We start from the raw sequence: 18783 nt of genomic DNA on the forward strand, positions 1-18783 counted from the left end.
CTCAGTCTCTTCTGATTATAACAAGAACCCAGTGAGATTAGCCCCACAGAGCTGATAGCCTTTGCAAAGACTTCTTATGTACACTTTGATGAATATTACTGCACTCAACAACTCTCTAAACTGAACATTCATTTCAGAAAAGCATCTGTTCTTGAATTAAATGCATTACAGATAAGATTATCTAATATCTCTGTCTCAGCCAGACACCCTCACTCTGCTTTGTAGTCCCTGAAGAAAAAGAGGACATGTAAAATGTTTTGGGAAAACAGTACCCTCAAGTGTCTGCAACCTAAGGGACCACATTCAGAGGTTCAGGTGAGATGACCTCACCTCAAACGATGATGAATACACCATTGCTTCTCTGCTTTTGTTATCCTTTAAATTTTATTCTCATTTTTACCCAGTAAGGGGTTTTCCCTGATAACCAGAGAATCACAAGCAAAAAAAGAGAGATAGAAGGGCTTCTAGCCTGTGTATCCATCTGTGCAAGATGCTCGAAAACATGAACGACATCTTAGAGTCTCATAGATGTGAATGCAAGCTAAAAATGCCAATACACTTTAAAAATAAATCTCATGATTTGCAGGCCTTCCTAATCTTTGAGCACTTAAGATTGACAACATTGTAAATAACAGCTTGTGGCCCAAAATGAAAGACAAATTTTATCATTTCAATTCAGAATGACACAGAAGATAAAGATGATCTTAAACCCCTATCAAAAAGTTCATAAGATAAGATGCTCAGGAGAAAGGTGACACATTTGAAATGTCTACTTGCCCCATAAAACACTCATTCAGATCAACCCTGCAAGGTAAATAAGGGAAGAGTAGTAAGATATTTCCACCATCTGCCCTGGTGGAAGGAAAGGAGAAATATAAGGCTTCATCAACATATCCAGAAGCAAATCCAATCTTGCAGTCTGCACATCAGCTGGAAGACAATAATTTAAGTTTGGGCTGAGGTTTCAAAACAGTCATCGAAGTAGTATCTAGACCAAATTCCTCTTGCAGCCAAACATTCCTTTTGACAGCCAATTTCCAGTCCAACTCCACCGGGAGCTCTAGGCTTTCTTTCTCTTGACCCAAACACCAACCCTAACCAAACCGTGAATGAACCATGTAGACTGACTTCTTTCAAGCCCACACTTCCACTCCCTATCTCATTTTCACTCTGCCATCTCTGTGCAGACAGGATGTGTTACTTCCAGGAAGGAGCTGGGAAAGAAAACTGCACTGTCTTCAGGCTCAACCTCATATTTCAATTGCCCTATGGTATTCATACATCTGCCATTGGCCTCTTTCCTGGTGCTTATTCCACCATCTTCAGTAGATTTTGTGTGTCTCCTTCAATAGTCTTGTGTGAGCTCACTCTCCAAGGTTCAAGCTCCAGATGTGCAGGGCCAGTTCTAGAAGGTCCCTGTTGTGCATCCAGGTGCTCAGAAAATTAGGTGTTTTAAGACAATATAACTAGCTTAAAAGTGCATTTACATAAATATAAATATCTCATCCTGAGAAGACAGGCACAGAGGAAGTGTTTCCAAACCCACACTTTGAAAGTCATTCATTAGATTCACAAAAAGTCTTTCTTTGGAAGAATAAAAGATTTTTTTCTCATTTATTTAGCATTGGTTTGTTTATCATTAGCATGTACTTACACCTAGATTGTGTTTTCATGACTTTTTCCTTGGATATGGGGATTAAAAGGTATTTTGAAATGAAGAAACCTATCCTTAGACACATCACTCCAGGAGCCTGAACATTAACATGGGCATCATATACTCAGAATAAAACCTTGACTTCCCGTAAGTACATTCATCTACAACCCATGATGATGGATCAGCAATGAGAGAAAGTAGAGAAGGTATTTCCTTCTCAGATGCAAAGCACAGATCTTTCAGAAGTTTACTTTAGTTGGCAATACCAAATCACAACCCTGAATCCCAGTGGAATTTTCTTTTAAATTGGTGTACTGGGTCTGTCTGGGACAGGTTTAATTTTCTTCACAGCAGCTTCTGCAGTGCTGTATTTTGGTTTTGTGACTAAAACAGTGTTGATAATATATGAGTGTTTCAGCTGTTTCTGAGTAGTGTTTGCATAGCCTAAAGGCCTTCTTTATGTCTCACTTTGCTCCCCCAGCAAGTAGGGTGGGCAGCTGACCCAGATTGACCAAAGGGATATTGCATGATACATAATGTCATGCCTAGCAATAAAAATTGAGGGGTGGGTGGTTTGAGGAAGCTAGTCATTGCCTGAAGACTGGCTGGGAATCAGTATCCTTGTGGGAGGCAATGAGTGACTCTCTTTGCATCACTTGTTTTTCTCTTCATCATTCCTTAACTTATTAAACTGTCTTTATCTCAACTCAAGAGTCTTCTTGGTTTTGCTCTTCATATTCCCTCCCCCATCCCTCCATCAGGGCAGGTGAGCAAACAGCCGGTTGGTGCTTAGCTGCTGGCTGAGGTCAAACCACCACAACTGGGATCAATTTGAGTCAGGGAAAAACATAATTCCTCCACAGTCTCCACCTCCAATGATGCTTTTTGCCTTCAAAGGACCTCAGAAATTGTCCAAAAGTCAAAAAGTTCTGGTTTGAATCTGTTCACATGCTACTCTTGAATACAAGAACGTGACCTCAACTACTATGGGAGACAAAGCCTAACGCACGAAGTGTGAATGTGTACAGAATATGAATCCAAAGATATAAGCAGATGGTGTGTGCTGTCTGCTCACCACAGGTAAATGTGGGTAGGGAAGTTGAAGAAATACTTATAAAAGATTCCAGTTGTACCACATGGGCCACTGTTTACACTAAATGAGTTGATGCTTCAGTAGGGGAACTCTGGTATGACTGGATCCACTGAAAAAATGGTGATGTATCAAGGCTAGACTATGACATTGACATGTACTAGTGACTAATGCACCAGCAGTGGTCTTGGTGGGGCTCGGTCCTACTCTTGACTTCACCATGGACTTAGTGATAAATCCAAGCAGATTACATTACCTGCCTTTGCTGCTTGCAGCCACAAACTGTGGGCAGCAGTCATAGATTCCATTGCACACTGCTTTGATGCCTCTGCTGAAGTGGCCTGGGCATCAGTATCTCACCTAGGAATCGCTGCCCTGCACTTATGGCAGATGATGGGGCCCTAGCCGAAAGCGTTGCTGGCCAAGCAGACCTTGAGAAGCTGCCAGAGTGGTGGCTGCAGTCACAGGGCAGATGATGTGGGAGGTCCGACACCATGGAAGGGACATGGCGGCAGGGCTTGGTGAGAGGCAGCCCCTTGGGAAGGACACCAGAGGCCCCGGAATCCTAGGAATGGCATCATAGGTGTCAGCCCCTGCAGGGAGGTGGCAAAGGCAGGTCCTGTGTGGGGGAGGCAGTGGCAAGGGCCAGGAGGGTGGCAAGGGCTGCAGGCCAGCAGTTTGGGCACCATCAGAGCCTCCATGGGTGTCCACAGCCAGGGCCAGGCAGTGACCTACAGTGAGGGCAGCACCCACAGCCAGGGAGAGCAGGAAGTCATCAGCGTCTCTCCATGGCCAGCATGAGGCACTGGGGGAACTGGCTGAGCACCCCGGCATCCCTGTTCCAGGGCCTGTCCCCTGCCTGGCAGCACCAGCAGAGAGACACCAACCCTGTGGTGCACCCTGGCTCTGATTTGCTGGGATGCTTTTATTCTCTGGGTAACATGAAGACATTAAATGTAAGGCCCACGTACCACAACCTCGGTTTTCTTGTGGCACAGTAAAAAGACTTTTACGGCCAAGCTCTGCTGGACTGGAAAAATCTTTTGTGAAGAAGGGCCCTGTGCTTTGCTTCATGTGAAAGATGGAAAGGAAGGATGAGGTTGTGTTGTGGCACTCACTGCATGTGAAGGTGAAGGGTTTGCTCCTTCTTCTTCACACAGTTCCTGACAGAGCTGCATGAAAACAAATGAATCCAGAGACTCTTTAGCCACTTTTATCTCGACCTCCAATATCAAAACTGTATAATTTACATGTCATCGCAGCTCTTACCTGAAATGACCGCGTAGTTTTCCAATGTTTTTCCTTAATCACGGCTGGTGCCCTCTAGGTAGACAAGTGCAGCAACAGCAACATCTAGTGGCGAGTGAGATGGTGGCTACACCAGAGCAGAAACCAGCTCCAGTTAATAGATAATAAACCAGACACAAATGTACAATAGAAAGTAGCAATAGAAAACCTTTTTTTTCTGTGATAATTTGTACTTACAAGCTTTCTCGTGTTTACATGCATATACAAGATATAGAATATATATATCTCAAATATGAACTAGTCTTAACTCTAACTTTGCTTCACATGACTAACGCTGTGTCATTACTTCAAACACCAATTGATTTGATGGCAATATGATTATATCTTATTTAGTACTCTTTGACTTTAAACATGCAAAAGCATAACAGCAGAATTTCAAGGTAAATTATACATGTAATTATGGTTTTATTAGGTACTCAGGTGGTGAACAGTATGATCCTTTAAGCATGAGAGAAACATAAGATGTAAAATGACATTCAGGGTTCCTGCAGGGACAGGGGTGTACCTTTCCTTCTCCACACATGGTTCAAAACAATTCAATTTTTTTTCTCACTTTTTCCCTGCTGGCACTAATAAAGCGTTTAGCATGTCAGACACGCATTATTCAAGATAGATTATTTCGTAGTTAAAACATTACATCTTGTCTTTATCACTGTACAGAGTCCAGCTAGATGGAGTTAACTTTCTTCACAGCAGCACATATGGTGCTGTGGTTTAGATTTGTGACCAGAACAGTGTTGATAACACAGGGATGTTTCAGCTACTGTTGAGCAGGGCTTGCACAGCATCAGAGCCTTCTCTTTTTCTTACTCTGTCTCCACATTGAGTAGGCTGAGGGTGGGCAAGAGTGTGGGAGAGGACACAGCAGGGACAGCTGACCCCAACTGACCAAAGAGATATCCCATGCCATGGAACTTCATGCTCAGCAATAAGGACTGCAGGGTAGTCTTTCTAGGGCAGCTGCTGCTCTGAGACTTGCTGGTCATCAGTATGCTGCTGGGATGTGGTGAGTGATTGCCTTTGCACCACTTGTTTTGGGTTCTTTTCCTGCCTCTTTCTTTCACTGGTCAAACTTTCTTTATCTTGATCTGCAAGTTCTTTCTTGCCTTTGATCATTCGACTCTCCCACCCCGCTGTGGCAAAGAGTGAGCATGCAGCAGATGTTTGCTTAATTGCTGGACAGGGTCAGCCCACCATGACTAAGCATCATTTACTTCGTATCCTCTTTTAAATATGCACCTTACATTGTGTCCAGAATTGCCAAGTGTGATATTTCTCAGCCAGATCCTGGAAAAAAAAATAAATTAAGGACTTTCCTTCACAAATAGGAAAATGTATCTGTTTAAAACTCATGAGGCAATATCTGTTATAGATAGATATAGTTGAACATATACAGTTAGACAGAGATAGCCATTCAAATACCTGTCCATATAGTCACACAAAATAAACAGACTGCTGTTACCTTACTACCTTCCTGAGAACTCAGATCTATCCTTGGTGATCTCAAAATGTACATTGTAGAAATGCTGCAAGACCCAGCTTCTGGTCTCTATATCATTTTTGTTTCTGCATATAGGCATACAATTCTAAATACAATATCAGATAATGCTCTACTCAACCAGAATTAAGTGATGGCTGAAATAAGAGCATCGGCATACTGTACATTGAGTGGTATTCCATCCAAGACCCTGAGCTGATAGGTGGCCAACACTTCTGAGAGATGGCTTGGGGAATAGTCAATACAGCCTCTGTCTGGATAGTGCCATTCAGCTGCCTTTTCACTCTTCAGTGGTTCAGAAGATATAATTCTAGTTGTCTCTCAGACCCTCAATCCTCCCAGATTTCCCTGTGCAGTCACAGGGGTTCACAGCTGTACTAAGAGGGTAGAACCCGACACTGTGGAAGGATAACTATCTTTGAAAGAAGCTCCAGCTTGAACTGAGACAATACGTCAAAACACTGAACTCTTTAGCTAAAAAAAAGCCTGATGAATGCTAACATTGCAGTGTCACACACTCACAAGTGTGGAATGTCAAAGCTGAGGTAGTTTCTCTTTCCAGAACTTGGAAATCAGGCCTTGACAAGGAAAAAAATCCTTTCTTCTTATCCTAGTTGCGCACTTCTTATACTCTGTTAAAAAACTGCATCAGTTGCTGAAGCCTCAACTAGCATCCAAACCACACGAACAGATACTCACTTCCCACAGCCTCCTCCAAATGCTTCCTGCATCAGACATCTCAGCAAGCGAAAGCCATACTTTACCAACTGATTTAAAGAAATAGCAGATGGCAAGTGGTAAAGAAATCCCTGATGAATAATTAGATCCTCCATTACTTCCCTCTGCCTAACAGTTGCTATTCCCTGGGCTCTCAAAAGTGTTACCAGTGCAGCAGCATCACTGCCCTCCCAACGATCAACAGGCTAGGCTGTGAAGTTCTCTTTTTCACAAGTGAATCTGTATTCTAAAGGAAATACAGCATCGTTTTTCATACCAGCTTCCCCTGGACCTACCTGATGTTTTGGCTTCTCCACAGACCTATCCCTGGACACTTGCCTTACACTTGAATTTATCACTTACCACCAAAGATGCCATCCTTCAAAATTAGCACAACAAAAGCCAATCTGGACTTGTGTTCCTCCAAGTTTATTTCCTCATCCATGAGACTCTTTGCATGAAATACTTTTTCCACATATGAGATGATCCACAGCAAAAGGCTACCTTGCCCCTCCATCCAGTTCTTTGTAAGAGAAAAGCTGTCTTCAGGAGCAAGTTTCTCCCTGAAATCTGGTATTTGTAGGCTATTCACATCCAAAAATCCAGTGCTTAAATACTAAGGAGGATATGGAAGGAGTATGTTTATTCCTCTAATAAAAAATCATACTGTTGAACCTGTAAGTGTCGAGGCCTTTTGTGAGCACTGTTCTATACTCTGCACCAATGTGTGTCACAAACTGCAGCAAAGGAAGGAGAAATGTTTAGTTTGGTAGGATTTTTTTTTTTTTCCCACTTCAACTGTCATTGTCTGCCCCTCAATTCTTACACTTTAGGACAGAAATACAGATTCAAAAGTGACCGGTCATGAAGAATTAGAATTTACTCTGTGCTCCATCAGTCCCCAGGGAAGATGAGGAAAAAAGAAAACCTCACTACAGTGAACAGTCTTATTTTGCAGGGTGCAGAGTACAAATTAAAATTCGTCTTTGTCAAATACCATGTTACACTTGGAAAAAAAAACTGAAGCAGAAACTGTGAACAGATCAGCAAGTATAAGCTCTCCTACAGCTACGTTTCCAAAGGCCTGCTTTTATCTTCATTTGGAAGCAATTTAACCAACAGCATTCCACCACCTGGTTAAATTAAGAGAAAACGTGTGCTGAGCTGTGAGAAGATGACGTATATTTTTCATCTGAGTTATTAGATCCTAACCTTTAGTTTCAGGAAGAAGAAACCTCTACATTAAGTCATATTTCAGCATCACAGAAGACAATGAAAGCAAAAGCATCAGAGTGTGCCTCTGCTTGGCTACCTAGGTACTGATGTGCCAGGGCTGAAGGGGATGCTACAGCTGGGGTGGAAATTTTCCTTTTCCCCCAGCTGAAATCCACAGGAGCTTACTGGCTTTCCTGAGAACCCAGTTCCACAGGCAATATTTACAAAGCTCAAGGGTTTAATGTGATGTTTAATGGGATTTTTACTATGATGTAACTTGTCTAACAGCACCGTGTTATGCCAGATTTCCTTCTGAGAGCAGCTACTTTAAAACAAAGTATCACAAAGCATTTGAGTGTTAATGTTTCCAAGAAAAATGTCTTTTAAAGAGTTTGTGTATTTGTCTCATAGACAAGCTACAAACATTGGTAGACACATCAGATAACTATTATATTAGATTTTATTATCTAGGAGAAAAAACAGCTCAAAAAGATGGCAGCTTAACCTGCAGCATGAAGCCACTGCAAGCTCTCTTCCCTTGGAGAAGGCTGAACTTCAGCAGATGCGGGCAAGGAGCCCTCAAAGCCAGGCCTGCAGACACAGATTTCATGAGAAAAAAGAGACGCAGGCTGATGAGAGGTGAAATCTGTCAACTCCTACCTAATGGTGACACTCTTAGGGGACCCCGGGAACTAAACACTGTTACTTCGTCTTTCTGCTATTAGAGAGATGGGAAATGAAAAACAGAGCCACTTAACCAGGCACTGGGGAAGCAGTGATGGAGCTCATGAGGGAGCCTGATGGGTTCCATGAATCCTGGTAGCGCTCAGAAGAGGTGGGACAGCGGATGCTGCAGGGTAAGTGGCTGTAGGTGGTCTCTCAATATACACATGTACCCCATATCGAGTTCTGTCCAGCCATGAGCTTCAGCATTTCAGCATTAGTTTAATTTGGACACATTATTTTTCATATCTTTCTTGTATTGTGGAGCCCAAAACTGCACACAGTACTCAATGTGAGGCCACATCAATGCTGTCTACAGTGGGACAATCACTTCTTTCAACTGGTTAGCTGTTCTGTGCCCAATACACCCCAAGATATCATTGGCCACTTTGGCCACCAGGGCAAATTATATTGTCCCAGGTGCAAAATCTGGCATTTGGTGATGGCTCAGCACTTGAATATATGAAAATCTTTCTGTAAGGCCTCTCCACCCTCAAGGGAATCAATGGTTCCTCCTAATATAGTATCATCAGCAACCTAATTCGTTATCATCAGCAAACTATTTGATAACATCCATGAGAGAGAATACTCCTTTACCTTCAGTAAGAACATGGTTGAGATTCCTTCTCAAAAACATGACATGAATGTGAATTTTGAAAACACTGTAGATTGTAAATGAGAAAAACCAAAACTGAACAAAAGAATTTTGTACAAACATGCATACATGGAAGAAAACAGCATCAGCAAACGTTAAAGAAATTGAGACTACTGCCTGTCTGCATTAATGACATTCTGTCTGGAAGAAAATCATTATAACACAGCCTGTATTCATAATGCTTTCCATCTGAAGGGATATAATATACAAATGTTACCAAACTCAGCCTGCTGCATAATAAATATGGGGAGGGAAGAAGATATTTGAAAAATCTTGTTCTTTGCATGCTATGATAATGGGATAAAAAGGCATTGAAGTCAATTCTGCTTCTCAAACTCCAAAAACTAAAAGCCGGAAGGAATCCCACCACCAAAGGAACACCCCACATAGGAGGCAGTCAGACAGCAAGCCCTCAGCTATAAACTCCTGTGTTTTTTATAAAGCCTCACGCAGAGACAAGGTCTGCTCATCCAAGCCCCCCCAGGTCAGAAGAGTCTCAATAAAACTTAGGTTAATCCTGAGGGTCTGGTCTTCCTTACTTTGTTTTGTTTTTTGTCTTCCTTTTAGACTTTTGTCATGCCTATTTCAAGTTTAAAGTCAATGTAGTATTAGGATGCTTTATTACGAATTTTTTTGTTCTCAGACACATTAAACAAGGCTCTTGAGCATTCCAGTCTTAGACATCTGTCTAAGAGTGAGTTATATTTCTTACCTTTGAGACTAAAAATCCACTGCTGTATTGCAAGATGACTTGAGGATAGTCAAGGTCTTCTGTGGAACCCATTTTCTGGATTGAGGCACAAGTTCTCTTGTCCTCTTAATTTAAATAAGCTGCTTTCCACCAAGCACTGAGCACACCAGCTGATCCACTTAATCTCATTGCTTCTGAGAAACACACTGGTTACAAAACGCAGTAGCTCTTTGGCTTCAATGGGTCTTTCTGTCAGATTCAGCTGTTTCTTTGGCTCTTCCATCATCAAGTACAAGGCTAAAGAAGCAGTGCAGATTCAAGCTTGTATTGTCAGTTCTGCAGTCAGTTAACACACTTCAGAAGCACTTGAAAGCTTGTCACAAGCAAACCAGAATTCAGTCCAGAACAGCATCAAGAACCTGAACTCAGTGCAACAGGAGCTCATAAACCAAAGCAGAGTCTTACTTGGGGCTTGTTCTAAAGGAGCTCTACTCCACCAGGCTGGCTTTTTGATGGAAGACTTCCCGAAAAGAAGCAGAAGGTAGGATGGGATAGAGTTTAATAAGAAGAAAAAACTATCTGTACTTATAAGATGCACAGCTTGGCCAAACAGGCATGCTGAGCAGCAGCTTGAACAATAGCTTTTATCTTCCCTCCTCTCCATTTCCCCAGACTTGTTCTTCACCTACTCCCTTTGATTCCTCCCTTTTCCTGCCTTTGGCCCTTTCACTAAATACAGTGAGTTTCTCATGATCCCCAGAGTAAGTTTCCAACAGTAGTTCCCACAAACCCACTTAAATATCTTGTGATGTTTGCTCTCTCTCATAACACCCCGATAATCTTGTTTCTGTCCTCCTTCTCAACTACAAAGATCTGGTTGAACCTCTTCATGCCTTTGAGGGCATCCTCCAGTGGTGCCCCACTGAGTAGCCAGGGAGTAATGATGTTTGGCACTGTTGTCCTGAATACCTGTTTGCTAGCATTCGTACACCTAAGTCTGGTTTCTTACTGCTTCTGTCTCTTGCCTTTGTCTATTAGGCTGAATAGCCCTTAACAAGATACCTCAAAACTCAAGTCTTCTTAACGTTATGACTATCTACATATCCTTAACATTCAAAATATCCTAATATATACAACTCAGAAACAGTACTTGTTTCTCAAGTTCTAACACCAGAGGTTCTCCTGTGTTACTAAAGTACTAGGTCTGAGCATACAAAAGTTTAAGCAAACCCCAAATTGTAGACACATATAGCTCCTCATCCTGGACAACATAGCCTGGAATCTGCACAGCTTGCATTTAACAAGACATGGCTTCTCTGAAGGAAAGGCCCGGACAGCAGGTTTCAAGAACACACCTACAGTAATAATGGACATCTTCCCCTGTCACCCCCTCCTCAAGGACAGCACATGATCATGGTTTCCACTTAGCAACTTCTATCTGCACATGCACTAGCTGCCATCATGCAAAGTTCATTCATTTGCACAGATCGAGACTTACTCTCACTGACCACATTACAGCTTTTTTCAGTTACTCACATCCATTACAAAGAAAATGGAAAAATGAAAATTTTCACTAAGTCTCCATCTTTTACCAGTTAAAATAGAAAGCAATGGACATCACTAGCACTTGCTTTTACCAGGCAATTCTTTGGGCCACTAGCTTTTACTTGACTATGGTCACTCAGAGAATTGCAGGGAACACCTCTTCTGATGATCAAAAATCCTTGACTAGGCACTTGCTAGTGGGTGGAGATTGCTGATGAGGGTAACTGTGGTGCTACTACACTTGGTTTCAAGGACAGCACTCCTGAACATCCCATCCAGAGCAGGTAGAGTTCTCTTTGCAGCTGCCACGATGCATATGTGATTAGCTCAGCCAACAACAAAAATATAGTTCCAATCAGGCAGACTTAGCCCTACAGAAGTTTTAACCTACACCTATGGCAAATCTTTAGGTTGACCTAATCTACAAATTCACTGTGAGGCAACATGAGATGTAAAGATAAGGCATGTGAGGGGTACCACATCAAATGGATTTTCTCTGGTGTGATTAAAGACAGAATGTTGCATTCCACTTCAAAAAAAACCTCAAGAGCAACAGTACTAGATGAAGTACGAAAAAACAGAAGCACATTTCCTTTTAACAATAACAAAAAATACTTACACGTATAAGAACTAATGGCACCAGAGGGATCCATTCTGCACACCCAATTCTGAATAAGTGCAAGAAATGAGTAGTGGGTTTCACTGCTGCTTCATATTTTCCCACAGATATCTCTGCAATGTGACCAACCACTCACAGAATTGCAGGGAACACCTCTTCTGATGATCAAAAATCCTGCTGCACTAGTCTATTATACAGGTCTACACATTTTTGAATTCTGCTGTAAACTCATTTCTGCCCACCTGTTGAGGCTGCATTTACCTGTAATTGATCATTTGTGATTTCAGTTTATACAGCCTCTGTTATCAGCCTGTGCTTGTACTTCGGGGGCCTTTGACAAAATTGGAGGGGCAGAGTTCAGCAGCACTCAGGATATCAATTCCTGATAACTAATGTTTCATCAGCAAAACTAGTCAAACTCTCACCACTGTTCTACAGCTGCAAAAGTAATGGTCCATTAGCAGACAGGTGGGTGGACAGATGCAGAGTAAAGTTTTGGTAATCACTTTCTACCAATATTGATTAATGGGACAATTATAGCTTGCACATCACCAAAATTGCTTTACCACAATGGTACGCAGATGGAAGACATCCACAGACCTCACAACTGAGGGGCTGGCATTGCTGTCTCAGGAAAACATCTGCTTTCTAAGTTGCCTAGTATGAATTTGGACTCTCAGTAAAAGCTTAACACTTATGGAGGAATTACTTGCGCTTGAGGATTTCCTGCACCTTCAAGGATTTATTTACCCATCTCTATCCTGTAACCCTGGGGCTGCTGTGCCAGGAGACATGAGGACAAATGGTGACTCCAGGTTTTCAAATGCCAGACTACCTGAGAGGAACAAAATGTACAGGCTGGGTATGCAGAACACACAATCATTTCTGCTAAAGGGCAGTTTTCATTTAAACATGATACAGTACACAAGATACAGTACACAAGATACAGTACACAAGACACGTATATTTTTTCCACAATGACAAGGTACCTTTTTCATCAGAGTAATTCTTTAGAGCCATGAATAGCTGCAGTCATTTTTATAGAATGGAAGCACTATGATCACATGTTTCTGAAAATAACCATTTTGCTCCATAATGAACTTCTTTACCAAACTGGTTTATGCTTATATGTGACACATTCACAAAGGGATTTGCTTACATACCCACAGTTGAGGAACCTCTGGTTTCCACCAGCTGATATTTCTTACCTTTCTCAGGACCATTATTTTATAAAATGTTGTTTTAAAACAGTCACTAAAGAATGCTCTGCAAATGGTACAGTCTCCTGAATCACAAAGTTGTATAGCTATACTTACTGGTTTGCAATCTTCCGATGTACATGTTACCACAGAAGACACTTCCATACTTAATTGTTTTGCATTTTATTCTTAGAAATAATAAAGCACATTAAATGATGGAGGAAATATTCCAGCCAGAATCTTCCTGTTTGTATAATGTTTGACATCCATGGGGACACAGCCTTTGACAAGCAGCAATAATTCACCTTATACCATTTAATATATAATACTTATACCATTTAATATTTCTGTGTGGAAGCTTTAACCACATCATCAATCATCAGTGAGAATTTATTCCAAATGGGTTATAGGTCTGTGCTATTCATGATACCCCTCACTATCCCTAAATTTCCATAAAGAACTTAGGCGACTGTCTCTGTTTCTCTTTCCCCTGAAAGAGGAACTTTGCAACTCTCCATGGTGATTTTGAATAGCTGTGTTTCTCTCCAGAGAATTAGATTTCCATCTAAAATTTTACTTGATCATTTTATTCCCTGATCTTCACTGAATCTATTAAAAAGTTGTGAATATCACATGGTTCACATCAAAATTGCTGTCCTTCCTGTAATACAGCAAATAAGGAAAATATACCAAGGGAATGGCTAGCTGTGGGGAACCCACATTCATAAAGTTTAGATAGTCAACATCAAAGTAGTTCCAAAACTTTTATTTTGCAGTACCCCAAATAAAGTTTGACCACACTGCAGGTCATTTTACATTCCAGTGTAGTGAGGTTGGATTGTTTGTTTTTATGGTATGTTTGCTAATTTTTATGTGGAGGGGTTTTGATAGATAAAGATTTGTTGCTGAATTAGTCAGGCTCAAAGGAATCTCAAGGCCGCTTCGAGAAGCTGAGAACAGAATCTGCTGTGAGAAAGAGGGGCGTTCCTCAATCACCGGGGTCCTGGCATGGTGTGAATCATCAGACGTATCATCAGTGAGACTCCAGCTCATGGACAGCCCACGACACTCATTTAGTGAATCCATGCTTGGAGCGTGGACGCGTGATTAGAACATAGTTGCATATATAAGGAGGCTGGTTTCTGTAATAAATGGCTTTAGCGTGATTCACATTGAATCAAATTGTTTGCTGAGTCCTTTATGGCTCCAACATTTTTACACTCTATTTAGCACACAAGCCATTGATGGGAAACAATTCAGGATATTCACACAAAGACTGGAAATCACTTATACAAACAGATACTGATGTATTTATAATTCCAACTTCATAACTAAACCACCTGATCCTCCATCTTGTCAGTCTCCAAATACAACTTCTTGAGCTGTAAATGTTCACCTTAGATTAAAAGGCTTTTTCAGGGATCTGGGTATCAGCGGGGATCTGTGCTAAACCAAAATTATTCCATTTAGCTTCTGTCTTTCTTTTCCAAGGCACTCCTCTGTGCATAAGTGACCCAACTGGGGGCTTTCCAGGGCAAGACTACTTTGCCTGCTCTCCATGCCAGCTTGTACAGGCCTGCTTTCATGTCCTGGATTGTAAAATCATTACAAAACCTGCCTGTACCCCAATTGCTTGGCATCCTCCACAGGAGTCATCCTGGCAGAGCCCACAGTGGGTCATTTGACCAGTTAGTGGCAATGCTTTTTGGACAGCTCACGGTTCTGCTATTTGTGCCTCTGCCAAAAGCTGAACTCTACAAGCAATAGTTTTCTTGGTCTTTAAATGTACTGCTGCTTTTCCCCAGGTACTGCTTCCATTAGGGTGAGAGCCTGATTAACCCATGAACTTACCTAATATGTTACCATAAACCACCTTGCCCTTTCTACAACTGCAGCTGGTACCTTAGGCACTTTGGCTGCTATAGAAGCCATCTGTGGGGTCACCGCACTTCAGGTTGTCACTGTTGCCCACCATCTCTGGGCTGTTTTGCTGCCTGTTTTGAGCACAGGCCACACTGGAGACTGGCCATAAACAAAAGGCCCCTGCACTCGCCTGTAGCTGAGTTCACCTTTCAAAGTGAGGCCACAGTCCTCCCTCAGCCTCCTTTAGCCAACCGCTCCAGTGTGGTGGACCCAAGTCAGGACCAGCAGCCAGTACTTTGGCCTGAACTTTCCCTTTCTCTGATCTATCTTCAGCCCATACTTAGAGAGTTGGCTTCCTCTAGGAATTGTCTCGGTTTCCTTCCAGATTGGAGCTTGGTCTGCCCAACACCAATAGATGGTTGAAATCTGGTTTTTCCTACCACCATTCAAGACACTGCATGAAACTGATTAACTAAAGGTTAGTACTGAGTTATCATTCCTCAAAAATGAGCTGCCAGACACATCATGCCTAAAATCTACCCATATTTGGACACACAGAATCACATGATGCTTGAGGTTGGAAGGGTCCTCTGAAAGTCACCTGATCCAGTCCTCCTGCCCAAGCAGGTCCACCTAGAGCTGGTTGCCCAGGATGACGTTTAGACAGTATTTAAATATCTCCAAGGTCGGAGACTCTACCAGCTCTCTGGGCAGCCCATGCCAGTGCTCAATCACCCTAACAGTAACAAAGTGTTTCCTGATGGTCAGGGGGAACCTCCTGTGTTTCAGTTTGTGCCCGTTGCCTCTGGGCCTGCCACCAGGCACCACTGAAAAGGGCCTGGCTCTGTCCTCTTTGTACCCTCCTTGGACACAAAATGCTCCTTGCCAATTAGATGTCCTTGCCCTCAGCAGCTGTAACACTGGGGCCTTAAAATTTACTGCTATACATATCAAGGCCATCACTTTTATCACCTTTTTAGCCTCCTTTTGTGTCTAAGGTTATTGAATGCCACTTTTGACAGCTAAAGGCCTGAAAAAAATGTTTGTATGGTAATATTAGATTATCTAGTCTCCAACTAAAAAATAAATCCTACCAATATTTCAGTGTTTCCATATGAAGTATTTAATTTTTTAAAAAATGTTTTTAATGAGCATTAAGAGGTGGAAAGTTTCATCACACTTTGGCATCCTTGACATTCATATCACAGCCTGAAACTGCAGTCTTCTTTTTGTGCTATAAATGCTGAAAGAATAACTCAGCAACGTGTCCTACTGGTACTGCTTCATTCATCACACCAAGGTTTATTGATCGAAGACTGTATTCCATTTCAAAAAGCATTGCCTGTTTTAAAGCTACAAGATACAGCAGAGGATAAAGACTAAATATGCACCTCTCTAACAACATGAACCTTAAGTAATTCTCAAAACTCAGCCTGAGACTTTGGAAAGAAATACTGATTTTACGTGCTTTTAGTCAGCTCCTGACAGCCTGATTGTGCTAATATGTAACACACAGACACATTTCCTATTTTAGGAAATCTGTTTTATCCTGTTACAATCCAATTGTTTTCAGCAAGCCAGAACACAGATACTCTGCACCATTTCAGAGGCTGCAAGGCGTGGGAACACCCAGTTCTTCAGAAACACACTGACCTTCTGGAAGCCACTCTACCTGCAGCCTTGCAGAAGGCATTGTGCTCAAGGAGCCAGAGGTTTTGCACAGATTATGTCTGCTCTGCTGGATCGCTCCATTAGGGCTTGAGAAGCCCATATGTTATTAACATAATCTGTAGCTTATAATGTCTTTGGGAAAGGCATGTGCTTTACGGGGTGGAATGTATTGATCCTGACCAGGAGCCTGCTGCACATTTGGAAGGTAGTGACGCACATAACAGTTAAGCTGAGCAGGTGCAGACCTGTGCTAAACATACAGGGTGTTCCTCGGGCCGTGCTGTGCTGCTCACGTCGCTGGGCTGCAGGACGAGCTGAGCCAGCTCATCAAAACAGAGGAGGGTGCTCTGACTGGGTGCCAGAATTATGCCACATGCACAGCCTTTCTTTTGTCTAACAGTGCAGCAACAAGTTCTCATGACAATATCCTTTTTCTTGTAAGATGCAAAATGAGACGCTTCTCTCCATAGACAGGATCTGCACAACACACTGTGGGAAAATCCAGCTGGGCTCCCATCCAATGCTTCACAAACATAGGTGCTTGGGGTCCAAAGGAACATCAGGTTTACTTTCTATCTGTATTGCTCTTCTTATTCTGTCTTACTAAAATAGCTGTTTTATTAAGGCATTTGTTTTCAGGCCTTTCATACTGAGTTTTGTACGAGGTTTCTGTAACTGCAGCTCCCCTGGCAACAATTTCCCATCTCTCTCCCCTCCATTCAAGGTCTTCTCCTTTGTTGAGATGTTTCCAGGCAGCACTCAGCCCCCATTTTCCACCTGATCCAGCTACATACTGGGCTGTCGTTTTTCAAGACAGAAGTTCTTTACTCTGCTCCTCCACTGTTTTTTCTTGCCCAGTTGCAGTTTCTTTTGTTCATTGCATTTGAAGCATTTTTTTTCCTGGTGCTCAAGGCTGTGATTCTTCAATAATTAATGACTGTTAGCAAGTTCTTGAGGATGACAGGGCATCTGTCTTCATTCTGCACCTGTGATTTCAAGGCTTTTCTTACGATGAGGAAAGTTAAGTGTGGGATGACAAACAGCAAGAGACACCTGCTATCATGCTCTGCTTCAGACAGTAGTTTCTGAAAACAGCCAGATAACAAGCCCCATAGGCCAGAGGTGGAGCCTTGTGAACCCAACCTGAGGCAAAATTAGCATAAGGCCCATGGTGTCTCACCAGCAAAGGTAGTCCTTTTCTGACTAAGCCACCAAGAGGGCAAGAGCAAAACCTCTCCCTTGCAGAGCCAGGAACTTACCTCACCTGATCTACTAAAGTCCTGGGAACTGAATTTTTGTTAACCCAAACCTAATTCCCACTGAAAAAGAAAATACTGCCTTTTGCAGCACCAGAGTCCCTGCAGCTCTGTGGTTCTCGTAACCCTAAACCTAACCTTAACCCTATTTGCAACCAGAGACTTGGGCTCAGGTCCCCCCACATACATGGGTGGTCCAGATGAGAAAGGTGAAAGGGGAGCAGTGTTGGTGCAATGCCATGTTCCCCTTGGAAGGCCTTTTGCGGCCCCAGTGTCCCTGGAGCTGCAGGCTTTGTGGCTTTTGATATCCTAACCCTAACTGCACCCAACAACTTGGGCTGAAGTCCCAACATGCATGAGTGGCCCAGATGAGAAAGGTGTGGAGGGAAAAATGTTGGTGCAGTGTCATGCTCCCCTTGGTGTGCCTTTTTCATCCCTAGTGTCCCTGGAGTTGTAGGTTTTGTGACTCTTGAAACCCACACATAACCCCAAAAAGAAATTTAACCACGAAAAATAATGATACCTTTGATATTGGTGTACACAAATTCTGCAGGGCTATAGCTAGCCTGAGCACCCAGGCTTGCTGGCAGACACCTTCTCAGCTGGAGGTGTTGTTACTTGAGTAGTAGGAGACCACCTCTGCAATGAAAAGAGGTGAGAGTCAGTGACCCACCGAGGCACAGAGATCAGATGGAACTAGCGGCCATTGTTATATTCAAGAGACCCATGAAAGCATGGGTACCAAGAGAAAGGCTGCTGGCACCTCTCACAGGTGCACCAAAGGAGACATTATAGAAGCATCCTGGACTTGGCTCTTTTGCAGATAGATGGAAGGAAACATCTCAAAGGGACCTGGAGGTTGGAAATGTCTCTCTTTGAGAGGTAGCAGCTTTCAGCTTCCAGTCAGCATGTTAACAAGGCAAATTTCTCAGTTCCTCCTGCCCGCTGCTCTTTCATACAGTTTCCACGTCACCAGGCTGAAGTCTTACTGGAAACCTCTGTCCTAACAGAAAAAGTGGCCCTGGGGGCTGCTGCCTCACCCAGCCCAGCTTGGGCACAGCCAGTCTCAGCTCACAAAA

The 18783-nt window shown here is 42.6% G+C and overlaps 1 long non-coding RNA gene across 1 annotated transcript; it reads right to left on the reverse strand.

Moving 5' to 3' along the window:
* Positions 1-4433: 4433 nt before the first annotated feature.
* Positions 4434-11184, reverse strand: LOC110358931 (uncharacterized). Its single transcript, XR_010474709.1, has 2 exons — positions 9573-11184; positions 4434-5339 (listed from the first exon to the last, which is right to left on the reverse strand). It is a non-coding gene; the product is annotated as an uncharacterized LOC110358931 (long non-coding RNA).
* Between the last annotated feature and the right edge of the window lie 7599 nt (positions 11185-18783).

This window comes from Columba livia, chromosome 1 (assembly GCF_036013475.1).
Source record: "Columba livia isolate bColLiv1 breed racing homer chromosome 1, bColLiv1.pat.W.v2, whole genome shotgun sequence".
NCBI lineage: Eukaryota > Metazoa > Chordata > Aves > Columbiformes > Columbidae > Columba > Columba livia.